We start from the raw sequence: 12,792 nt of genomic DNA, 5'->3' as shown, positions 1-12,792 counted from the left end.
TACAAGTGCTCCTGTGATCCCTTAGGATATGAAATAGGTAACAGGTGAGTTGCTTATCAAACATGGCTGACAACCACAGGATGTTTTCTTCCTTTCTTAAATTCAGTGAGAAGAGAATTCCCTGTATACTAACGGGACTGGTAATCAGGAATTTCAAAGATGACAATCAAATTGAAAATAATTGACTCTCTTTGAGAATTTAGGAAGCACATTGAGGCCCTCCAGAGCCCTCATTAAAAGCCCATTTTTTATTGTTCTGCAGGAGGGTGTGGCTCACCTGGCGCCACCTCAACCCTGCAACTGAAAGCTCTGTGAACAGGAACATTTTTTTGGCACTGGACAAAATGGGCGAAGAGCGTACATCTTGTATTTATTCCTTTAACCCACATTTATTGAGTGACACTGTGACTTAAGCACCAAAATGCAAGCTAAAGGAATAATGTAGAGAACTCTGGAATCCCCTCTGCAACCAGAATTATGTTGCTTAACCTTTTTGAACTTCAGTTACATTTCTGTAAAGTGGGGCAATAAAACCCCTCTCTGAGTCTTGATTAGGATCAATGAAGCATGTTGCTGAGCACAGCACCAACCTCACAGACGTTCACGTAAAGTGAGATCTCCTCTCCTTCCTTGCAGGAATTCTAAGAGTCATGAGTAAATAGGAACATCAGATAGAGAATCATCTGAAAGTAGAGTATAATGTTGCATTAATTTACAGCAAACTGCTCAGCAACAAACAAGAGAGCCTGCAGCTGTCTAGAGAGGAATTGCTCAAATACACAAGGTAATTTTTCAAAAATCCATTCTGAACAAGTAGTGACATAAACTCATCTTTAGCTGAGCGTTAGCTTTGTGGCACTTTAAAAAACCTGTAATATTAAAAGTAAATTAAATAGTGCATATGACTAGGCATTTAAGGTATTTAGGGAGCAATTTCACAGTTGGCGACTCGAGCCTTCCTGTCTGATGAAAATTCACATTTCCCCAGGGGTGAAGAAGCCAAGTCTCAGGAACTGGGGAGGAGATGAAGACACAGGCAGTGTGACCTAATTTGGAAAGGTGAGAACATGGGCTGGGGGCTCGGACATGCACCTTCCTTTGGAGACCACTACATGAAGACGGATGTTATTTTCCGAGCCTTTATTCAACCTAGCAAATACTTTCGGTTATAGAATCTGGGTCAGAAATGTGGGTTAGCCTCTCTGGCCCTCTGAATTCTGTAGGGTAACTCAGATCTGAAGGTGCAGGGGGTCACATGGCTCCCAAAAGGCAAGGAGCCTCCCGCTTATCTCCCCACCCCTTCTGTGTTACAATTCCTGTCCCCACCATTACTACCTCTGCCCATCCCCTCCCCCTGCTGTCATTTGTGGTCATTAATGTACATGTGGTATTCTTTGTAATGGGTGTCAGAAGATGGAGACTCTCATTCCCCATGGCAGGAGGGAAGCAGGGAGCTACCTCTCTAGCAGCAGGGAAGTATTCAGGCTCAGCCATCTACACGCTACTGTCTGTCAATTCATAGTATGGGACTTGGCAGAAACAGCCCAGGGCCCTTCTGCGTTATCAGTGGGAGACTGGGCATTGAACTTGGTTCTCATCCAAGTAACAGAGTCAAGCTGGGTTATTGGTCAGCCATTCTGAGGACAAAGCCAGAGACCCAAAGTCTGGGCAGAGTAGATCAGAATGGGACTGGCCTAGAGCCAGGGAGGATAGAACCAAACCAGGCAGCAAAGCCAAGTTAGCCATGAGAAGGGAGCCAAGTCATACAAGAGATACCAGCTCAGAGCAGCTTTGCCAAACCTCGCGGAATTGCCATTGACCCAGCTGCAAGGGCTTCCACTCTAGTGGTATCTTAAAGGCACCAACCAGTTTTGGGCATGTCCGCTGAAGGCTAGACAGGCAATGTGTGCCTGTGGTTCAGAGCAATCCCATCTGACCCTTAGGAACAAGCTTAACAGGCTTACAGTGCTTAGGGCTTCTGCATTCCCAATGCATTTGGCATTCGCTGTAATATTTGAGGCCTTATTAAAACCCACTGTTACTCTCTATTTTACAGCTGTAAGATAATGAAGATGAAAGACTTGCCTAGGGTCACTCTGGTTTTACATTGACTTACTCCTTTCCCCATCCTCAATCTATAATTTATATTGAATTTGTAACCTTGGTTGTATCTATACTTTATTCTAACTCCATGGAAAACTAAAATGATTCATTACCCCTGGTTCACAGAGGGAAGAACAGTCTTTCTGGGTAGTGATCTAATGATTCGCCATAGCCCTGTTCTGATCTCACCTGTCCCACTCAGACCAGACTAGGGAGCCCACCGTGTCTTTGCAGTTAGGTAAGTAGCCTGTTTCGGTCACTTACCATCTGTTGGAACTATGACTTAGCTGCAGGTGGTGACCCTCACCTTTCCTGTCCATAGATCCAAATCTCATGTTTTTTATTCCATATGACCATGCTTTAGCATAGCTGTTCATTCCCTGCTTAATATACCTGGCTCTTAGAGCCAGGATGGCATGAGTTTCAATAGCTCTGCCATTACTGGATAATCACCTGTATGAAATCTCAACAAATACAGATAGCAATCAATCTGCAGTTAATTAATATAAAGCAACCAATCCCATTAAATCCAAATGTTGCAATGGTCATGGTTGGTTGGTTAAATATCAGTGCCATTTATAAGTACATCTTTCTTGGGATTGTCCTGAATTAGAAAATATTCTTTCATTAACCAGCTGGTATTTAACAGAAATTAATTGTTTGCTATGCATCATCAATTCAGTCCCTTGGACGTAAGACCTAGAGCTGCCTTGGAAGAGCTGTGTGCATGGAGGAGCTTTCTGGGAAGTTCTTTGAGACACTCTACATTCTCTCACCTTATTCTCTGATTCTCACCTCACTACCATATGCCCCTACCTAGCATTTTAATGAGGCTTTGTCTAATTGTGCTGTAAATTTGCAAGCTGTTAATTTCTGTCTTGGACTTGGCCCATATCCCCAAATAGTTTATTATTTGCTAAAGCTGCACTGGGTTGGAGTAATAGCATAGTGAGAGAATCAGAAGAGAGAGAGAAGGAAGGAACTGAAGGAACTGGTTCCTTTCGTGCTTCTGAATGAGGTCATTCATCTTGTAGGGTTAGGATCTTCATTTATAGGAGGATAATAAAAACATTTTTCACCAGTGTGCCCTACCTGTGTTAGGATTCTTTTACATGACAGAAATGATAGAAACCCACTCAAAAACGAATTGACACAAATGGGGCCGGGGATGGTGCAGCAGTGATGCAGTTGGATCCACATGGGTTCATGTCCTGCGACCTCTCCACATGCCACGTATACGTACACATGCTCGTGATTGGGTCAGCTGACACTGGACATATCCGGCCGTCTGAAAAGTCATGACGTGTTTTTCTATGCAAAAATGCATCGTGACTTTTCCCATGGCCCTGTAGATTGCAGGATGAGGACCCTGTTGATCGTGACTGTCTCTCTTTTTCCCAGTCTCTCTCTCTCATGGAAGATATAAATAAACTTTTAAAAATGTAAGTAAATAAATACATTTATTGGCTCATATCAACGAGTCAAGGAAATTAAAGCATGGCTGGATCCAAGGAGCTAAGCAATATGATCAGGACTCCTCTTTCATCTCTGTATTTGCTTCCTAGGGCTGCGGCAACAAAACACCACAAGCGTGGCACTGTAGAGCAGCAGAATGGCGCCTTAGAACAATAGGGTGTTTTGCACAACGATGGGATGTACTTAATACCACTGAAATATAAATTAGAAATTTAGGGGAAAAGACACTTAGATGTCACCACAGGTGACCTGGGGTAATCAGGTATGTATAGATCTATGAGGTATTCTGAGGATGAGTTAAATGTTAAAGAAAGACCTAAAGCAGATTTCAAAGTTCCACCTCCACTCCACCCTGGCTGAGTTCCATTTTGTAGCCCTTCCATTCCCATTAAGGTGTCAGAGCAGATTCATCGATGGAAATACCACCTTCAAATCCAGACTTGACAGGACGAACTTGAGATCACACAGATTACTGAGTCTGTCCAGCAGTTTCTCCTCTCTCTCTTATTTCTGACATGTAAGTAAGGGGAAAACTATTATTCCCTTTTACTCAAAGGACAAGGTCTAAGGCTTTGTACTAAAGAAATTCTGCCCTCTGGGGTAGGAAAATTAAAGTAGATTTCATCCTCTCCAGGGTATGATCTTTGAGGCAAAGGCTAGCAATGTTCTCTGGCACCTTGCACCTCGAAAGGCTTTCCTAAATGCTTGCTTATCTCAGAAGATTTATCTAGACAGACATGCTTGCTGTCAATCCATTCATTTGATTAGTACATAGTACCTCTGGCCTCTCGGTTCCACTGGGCAGAATTTGAGAATCCTCTGAGGGGTCCCCAAGTGCCTGGCCCTGTTTATGCATCACTTAACAACCTGTTTTTCCAGAATCTTGACAGTGTGAATGATGGTCTAGACTTAGGCACCACACAAACACTTAGGGACACTGTTCCCAGCAGGAACCAAACACCCAGCAGGTGCATTTCATTCACCAGTTCCCAAGCCAGATGGTGTCAAACTGTGGTGCCCAAGACACCTGGAGAGACTGAGGCGCAGTCTCATGAATCAGAGATGAAGGCCTAAAAGCAAGAGAAGGAAAAGAGGATGAGGGATCAGAGAAGAAATAATCCATAATAAAGATAATTAATAAAGTCAAGGGAGTGTAGGAAGGGGAAACAGCCAGTGGTGATGTAGGGAATGGAGTGACCAGCTAGTCCTGGTTTTCTCAGGACTTTCCCAGATTTGAAACTGAAAGTCCCATGTCCTGAAACCCCCTTAGTCCTGGGAATCCTGGAATGGTTGGTCACCCTAAGTAGACACAAGGTGGCCTTTTACGATGCAGGGCAGGTGGCGATGAGCCTGAAAGGCACTCTGACATCACTTTGGAACTAAGCTCAGTTAAAATTTGAAAACTACCACTTTGACTCTGATCCTGGTCCCAGGAAGCAGATCCCATCGTGCCGCAGACGTGACCCAGACTGCTCCACTGTCAAAGGGTACCACTTGTGATATCACTCTGCGGATTTCTCTGAGGTCCCTTTAAAAGGCTACCTACATCTGTTCTCAACACATCAAGTCCCCAGCGCACTCAGAGGGGTGACGAACATATTTTGCTGACCAGCTGCACTAGTCTTTTTTTACAGCTTGTCTATCTAGCTTTTTCACCTGTCAACTGTATAAAAATCTTCTTGACAAAAGGATGCTTCTAAGTGAGTGAGGCCACGAGGATAAGCTAGAAGCAAGTCACAAAATAACAGTAGGAGTCAGATTTGGAATCTCTCCCTGGAGTCAGCACAAGCACACCTGCAAGGGAGAGCTTGGCCTTCAGATTTTCTCAGGCTCAACCACAACCCCGGGACGTTTTCCACTCTGCCCACAGCATGGATATAGCTTTGTACCTTCTTGTTTATTGTTCCCTTCTGTTTTGAGCCTCAGATTCACAGAACCGGGCATCTCATGTTACTACTGTGCTTTCCAACCTCTCTGCTGCCACAGGAGGAGGCTCCAGGACCTTTCCCACTCCTCTCTTCCCACTGGTCCTTGGCCTTGGCTTTCTGGCCCCAGCCCCAGCAGGACTCAGCTCAGATTACACAAAGGGTGTCTATTTTGCCAACAAAGAGACTCTCCTGTGGTTTCCCGTGCTGTTTGCTCTTGATCATCTTGCAAAAGTGGAATGGACCATAGGATCAAGATGTTCTCTTATGAGCAAAGGCAACACATAGATACTAGTTTTTAGGTAATGTCCATTTCTCAATCCCAGATACATTCACACATTAACTTATTTTTAAATATTTACTGAGAAATTAATATATGCCAGGCACTAATGCATACACTTGGGATACTACAGAAAGCAAGATAGCCAAGGCCTTTGCTCACTGTTTGTCCTGGAGAGGAAGAGAAAGATAATAAATAATGATGTAAACAAATGCACATCACATTTCAGAAAGCAATAATCACAGTGGAAACAATTTTAAATGGGTGTGGACTTCCTGAGGAGAAGATCTGGTGAACTTTACCTTCATGGACCTTCCCACTGAAAGAGTTGAAGTCCAAGGTCTCCCCGAAGAGCCCTGCACTGCCTCCTCCTGGTCAAAGTCAGCAGAATAGCTGTGTTCTGGGGTTGCTTCAGTTTCTCCACTAGTCACTGTTTCCATTCTGCCTCTGTCCTTCTTCCCTTTGCCATCTGTGTAACATCCAGTCTCAAACTCTTCTGTGGGGTGGGGAATTAGGAACTGAGCTTCTCTTGGTGAAGTCCCTTTTTGAGGTGCTTTCTCTCAAAACAGTAGACCTTCTCTGGTAGTTAAGAGTGTAGGCTTTGTTGTCAGCCAGCCTGAGTTCCCTCCCATGTCTCTTGATAATCATCCTTCAAAACACAGCTCAAGCACCTCCTTCTTGGAAAGCCTTTCCTGGTCCCCTGCAAAATGTGTCTTCAGCAGTATAAACCTCTAAATGCCATGTGAGTATGGTCAAGTCTTATTAATTTAATACTGAGCACAGCAGATGAGGCACAGATGGGATTCAATCAACATTCATTGAATGCATGCATGAATAAATGAATGAGTCTGGAGCTGCAGGCCAGCCTGGATCTGATAAATTCAGTCCCCCAGCTCATTGCATACCCAGAAGTCTACTGTGAAAAGCAAAGTAAACTTGTTTTCCTATAAATTGTACATTGCACAATCAAAAAGTTGGAAAGGCATCTCTTGGGTGGTGCAGATTGGCACTCCCAGCGGCAAGAGGCACAACTGCTTTCATCAAAGCCACATAAACACCCCTCAGTGGACTTCTTTGAAGCATCTATTGATCTTTAAGAAAAGCATAATTTAACAGAAGTGCTGCTTCCAGCTTCTTGTCTCTTTCTCTGAATTCCCTCCATGTATTTCTAGCTGTTATGTGAAACTTAACTATGTATCATCCCCTATAATGGTGAACTCCCCAGTTCACCCGCTGGTTTGTTGGGGAAAGCTGTTTTCACAGCTACCTCTGTACGAGATATTAATCTCTGGAAGATTGAAATGAAAAGTCCTAGAAGCCACTCAAAACCACCAGCTGTGTTGGAGTAGAGGCACAATGAAGGTTAATCCCACCAGAGTCCCTACTCAAGGCCAAGGTCTTTACCATCTGCCTGCAGAACAGAGAAGGGGGTTTGAAAGGTGTTTGAGAAATAACAGAAAAGTCAGAGTCAACTTTGTGGCTAAATTTTTTCTGCTGTGGATATTGAAAAATCATCTCAGTCTCTGAGATCAAAGATTGATCACAGTAGCCTTTCAGAAACCTCCCCTCCTCTATCGTGGCCTGTGAACTCTAAGAGAAGGGTATCATCAAGCCTCCAGGATGCTGAAATGTAACTCCCGTGCTCTTCATGGCAAGGGGAATTGATTTTTGACTTTACTCCCATTCTGGTTAATAGCAAGATGGCTCTAATATGACAGTAAGGGTACTTGAATTGCTGACGGGCTGGCTAAGTTAATGACCATAAGAGTTTACATTTTCAGTGGAGTCCGTACTGTGGTTATGAGGTTCAGGTAGGAAATTATGTGTGGACATTTTGTGAGTTGTAACGTAGTGTATAAATCAGAGAATTTATTACTACGGGCCACTCAGAAATCACTAATATTTTAAAAAACTATGCAGAATAACATTCAATATCCCTTTAATGTCTCATAAAGTGTCTTAGAGATTCCCAGTGCTCTAGCAGTATTGCTTTGAATTTTGCTTCTTACAGTCACAGTCAGAGTTCTTCAACTCCTAAATCTGGGGGACTAAAGCATTTGGGGGAATTTAACAGCTTAGAAATGGTAATAGTAGATCTCACCACAAGATGGCACTATTGGTGATATTTCTTTGCCTTGATTAAAACAGACCTGACATTTGAGGGGTCCGGGTCAAGAGTACACAAGGAGGCCTGCATACCACATGTTTAATTATTTAAAAGTTGAATCAATCTCATACACAAAGTAAATAAAATATGTTTTCTGTCTTGGAAAACAGTTTTTCTAAAGCACTGGAAGGTCAGGTGCAAATTTAGAATTCTGAGACTCCTCACAGTTGCAGGCAAGGCAGGGTGGCTCAGGGAGGAACAGCCTACAGCCTCCCACCATCAGCCAGAGCTGCACCTTGAGAGCTTCCAAACCCCATCCACATCCCTGCACTCTTCAGCTTGGCCTTGAAGTCCAAGGTCTCCCCGAAGAGCCCTGCACTGCCTCCTCCTGGTCAAAGTCAGCAGAATAGCTGTGTTCTGGGGTTGCTTCAGTTTCTCCACTAGTCACTGTTTCCATTCTGCCTCTGTCCTTCCTCCCTTTGCCATCCGTGTAACCCCCAGTCTCAAACTCTTCTGTGGGGTGGGGAATTAGGAACTGAGCTTCTCTTGGTGAAGTCCCTTTTTGAGGTGCTTTCTCTCAAAACAGTAGACCTTCTCTGGTAGTTAAGAGTGTAGGCTTTGTTGTCAGCCAGCCTGAGTTCCCTCCCATGTCTCTTGATAATCATTCTTCAAAACACAGCTCAAGCACCTCCTTCTTGGAAAGCCTTTCCTGGTCCCCTGCAAAATGTGTCTTCAGCAGTATAAACCTCTAAATGCCATGTGAGTATGGTCAAGTCTTATTAATTTAATACTGAGCACAGCAGATGAGGCACAGATGGGATTCAATCAACATTCATTGAATGCATGCATGAATAAATGAATGAGTCTGGAGCTGCAGGCCAGCCTGGATCTGATAAATTCAGTCCCCCAGCTCATTGCATACCCAGAAGTCTACTGTGAAAAGCAAAGTAAACTTGTTTTCCTATAAATTGTACATTGCACAATCAAAAAGTTGGAAAGGCATCTCTTGGGTGGTGCAGATTGGCACTCCCAGCGGCAAGAGGCACAACTGCTTTCATCAAAGCCACATAAACACCCCTCAGTGGACTTCTTTGAAGCATCTATTGATCTTTAAGAAAAGCATAATTTAACAGAAGTGCTGCTTCCAGCTTCTTGTCTCTTTCTCTGAATTCCCTCCATGTATTTCTAGCTGTTATGTGAAACTTAACTATGTATCATCCCCTATAATGGTGAACTCCCCAGTTCACCCGCTGGTTTGTTGGGGAAAGCTGTTTTCACAGCTACCTCTGTACGAGATATTAATCTCTGGAAGATTGAAATGAAAAGTCCTAGAAGCCACTCAAAACCACCAGCTGTGTTGGAGTAGAGGCACAATGAAGGTTAATCCCACCAGAGTCCCTACTCAAGGCCAAGGTCTTTACCATCTGCCTGCAGAACAGAGAAGGGGGTTTGAAAGGTGTTTGAGAAATAACAGAAAAGTCAGAGTCAACTTTGTGGCTAAATGCTTTCTGCTGTGGATATTGAAAAATCATCTCAGTCTCTGAGATCAAAGGATTGATCACAGTAGCCTTTCAGAAACCTCCCCTCCTCTATCGTGGCCTGTGAACTCTAAGAGAAGGGTATCATCAAGCCTCCAGGATGCTGAAATGTAACTCCCGTGCTCTTCATGGCAAGGGGAATTGATTTTTGACTTTACTCCCATTCTGGTTAATAGCAAGATGGCTCTAATATGACAGTAAGGGTACTTGAATTGCTGACGGGCTGGCTAAGTTAATGACCATAAGAGTTTACATTTTCAGTGGAGTCCGTACTGTGGTTATGAGGTTCAGGTAGGAAATTATGTGTGGACATTTTGTGAGTTGTAACGTAGTGTATAAATCAGAGAATTTATTACTACGGGCCACTCAGAAATCACTAATATTTTAAAAAACTATGCAGAATAACATTCAATATCCCTTTAATGTCTCATAAAGTGTCTTAGAGATTCCCAGTGCTCTAGCAGTATTGCTTTGAATTTTGCTTCTTACAGTCACAGTCAGAGTTCTTCAACTCCTAAATCTGGGGGACTAAAGCATTTGGGGGAATTTAACAGCTTAGAAATGGTAATAGTAGATCTCACCACAAGATGGCACTATTGGTGATATTTCTTTGCCTTGATTAAAACAGACCTGACATTTGAGGGGTCCGGGTCAAGAGTACACAAGGAGGCCTGCATACCACATGTTTAATTATTTAAAAGTTGAATCAATCTCATACACAAAGTAAATAAAATATGTTTTCTGTCTTGGAAAACAGTTCTTCTAAAGCACTGGAAGGTCAGGTGCAAATTTAGAATTCTGAGACTCCTCACAGTTGCAGGCAAGGCAGGGTGGCTCAGGGAGGAACAGCCTACAGCCTCCCACCATCAGCCAGAGCTGCACCTTGAGAGCTTCCAAACCCCATCCACATCCCTGCACTCTTCAGCTTGGCCACCCTCAGGAGCCACATCAGAGGACACTTGTTCTGAGGGAGGTGGCTCAAGATTGCTTCATGGACTTACGACCCACAGCATGGCATAGAAAAGGAACCAATCGTGGCCAGCAGGTGGTGTGGTGGCCCATATGGCTGACTGTGGTTTGAGTCTCTCTCTCTGACTCTGTTCCTCTCTGGTCAAATTAAAATAAATAAATGAATAAATAAAGTTAAATAAAAGAATTTTTAAAAGAAAAGAAACCAGTCAACTGTTTTGTAAAGGATAGGGTAGCTGTGACTTCAGGCTTTGTGGGCAATAGGGTCTCTGTCACAACTGTCCAACTGGGCCAGCAGATCATGGAATCAGCCATAGACAATACGCTGTTAATACTCAATGTATGAAAGCTGGCTGCAAGTCAGATCTGGTCCGAAGGCCATAGTTTGCAGATATTTGGCCTAGAAGCTGGGGCAAGAGTTGCCAAATAAAATGCAAGACACCAAGTAAAACTTGAAGCCCAATAAACTAAATAATTTTTTAGCACATGTTCCAAATGTTACATGGGCATAGTTACAACAAAAATTGAGCAATCATTTATCTGCAATTCAAATTTAACTATGCCTCATGTATGCTTATTTGCTAAATCTGTCTCTCACAGCTGGGGCAGGAACTCTGGCTAGGAGTGTCCCAGTGGCTCCGTGGACAACTTACCACATGGGGAGGCAAAAGTGGAGTTTCAAAAGCAAAGGCCCCCCAGTCAGGACTTCACTTTCTCAGGCCTCAGGGAGTTCTGGTTTTTAAATGACTGCTTTTATGCTCTCAATGAATAAATAGAGTGTGTATGTTTTGCAATTTAAATAGCTAATTGTGTATAGTTTGGGTGTTTATTTATTCAACAAATATTTATCAAGTTCCTGCCATGTGCTAGATTCCAAGGGATACAGAATGATACTGAAGAAAGAAAGAAGGCATGATCTCTCTCTTCATGAGGCTTACATAGCACACCAATTCAGAGTCGCATGTAAGTAATACTGACAAACAGGAAGGGTCATGAGGATAAGAACAATAACAGGAGAGACATACACTGGGAAGCTAGGGAAGGCATGCCTAGGGATTGACATTGTGGCCAAAATACAAAGGAGAGCTAGGAGTTGACCTGAGGGAGAGGATTCCAGGTAGAAGGACGTTCCTGAGTGAAGACCCTGAGCCAGGGCCATAGGGAAGGAGACAAAGGGGCCAGAAGGCAGGGGGGCAGGTGTGGCCAGTCTTGTGAGTATCTTGCCATTCATTTGAAGTGCAGCACAAAGCCCCTGTGGGCTTTTAAACCGAGAGGAAGTCTGATTCAGTTTTCATTTTTTGAAAAGTTCATACTCGCTGATTCTTCTTGCAGAGTGGATGGAGTGAAAGGAAACAGAAGGGGGGGGGGGCCCCTCCTCTATCGTGGCCTGTGAACTCTAAGAGAAGGGTATCATCAAGCCTCCAGGATGCTGAAATGTAACTCCCGTGCTCTTCATGGCAAGGGGAATTGATTTTTGACTTTACTCCCATTCTGGTTAATAGCAAGATGGCTCTAATATGACAGTAAGGGTACTTGAATTGCTGACGGGCTGGCTAAGTTAATGACCATAAGAGTTTACATTTTCAGTGGAGTCCGTACTGTGGTTATGAGGTTCAGGTAGGAAATTATGTGTGGACATTTTGTGAGTTGTAACGTAGTGTATAAATCAGAGAATTTATTACTACGGGCCACTCAGAAATCACTAATATTTTAAAAAACTATGCAGAATAACATTCAATATCCCTTTAATGTCTCATAAAGTGTCTTAGAGATTCCTAGTGCTCTAGCAGTATTGCTTTGAATTTTGCTTCTTACAGTCACAGTCAGAGTTCTTCAACTCCTAAATCTGGGGGACTAAAGCATTTGGGGGAATTTAACAGCTTAGAAATGGTAATAGTAGATCTCACCACAAGATGGCACTATTGGTGATATTTCTTTGCCTTGATTAAAACAGACCTGACATTTGAGGGGTCCGGGTCAAGAGTACACAAGGAGGCCTGCATACCACATGTTTAATTATTTAAAAGTTGAATCAATCTCATACACAAAGTAAATAAAATATGTTTTCTGTCTTGGAAAACAGTTCTTCTAAAGCACTGGAAGGTCAGGTGCAAATTTAGAATTCTGAGACTCCTCACAGTTGCAGGCAAGGCAGGGTGGCTCAGGGAGGAACAGCCTACAGCCTCCCACCATCAGCCAGAGCTGCACCTTGAGAGCTTCCAAACCCCATCCACATCCCTGCACTCTTCAGCTTGGCCACCCTCAGGAGCCACATCAGAGGACACTTGTTCTGAGGGAGGTGGCTCAAGATTGCTTCAGGCACTGGTGACTCACAGCATGGCATAGAAAAGGAACCAATCGTGGCCAGCAGGTGGTGTGGTGGCCCATATGGCT

General features: G+C 43.6%; 1 long non-coding RNA gene across 1 annotated transcript; it reads left to right on the top strand.

Annotated features, from left to right (window-relative positions):
- Nucleotides 1-990: 990 nt before the first annotated feature.
- LOC102484818 (uncharacterized) lies at nt 991-11,338 on the top strand. The gene is made up of 3 exons (XR_333655.1): nt 991-1,059; nt 2,230-2,341; nt 11,269-11,338. It is a non-coding gene; the product is annotated as an uncharacterized LOC102484818 (long non-coding RNA).
- The last annotated feature ends 1,454 nt before the right edge of the window (nt 11,339-12,792 follow it).

This window comes from Tupaia chinensis, unplaced genomic scaffold, assembly GCF_000334495.1.
Source record: "Tupaia chinensis unplaced genomic scaffold, TupChi_1.0 Scaffold000075_1, whole genome shotgun sequence".
NCBI lineage: Eukaryota > Metazoa > Chordata > Mammalia > Scandentia > Tupaiidae > Tupaia > Tupaia belangeri.
The sequence above is the reverse complement of the archived record's forward strand: the minus strand, read 5'-3'. Positions and strand labels throughout refer to the sequence as shown.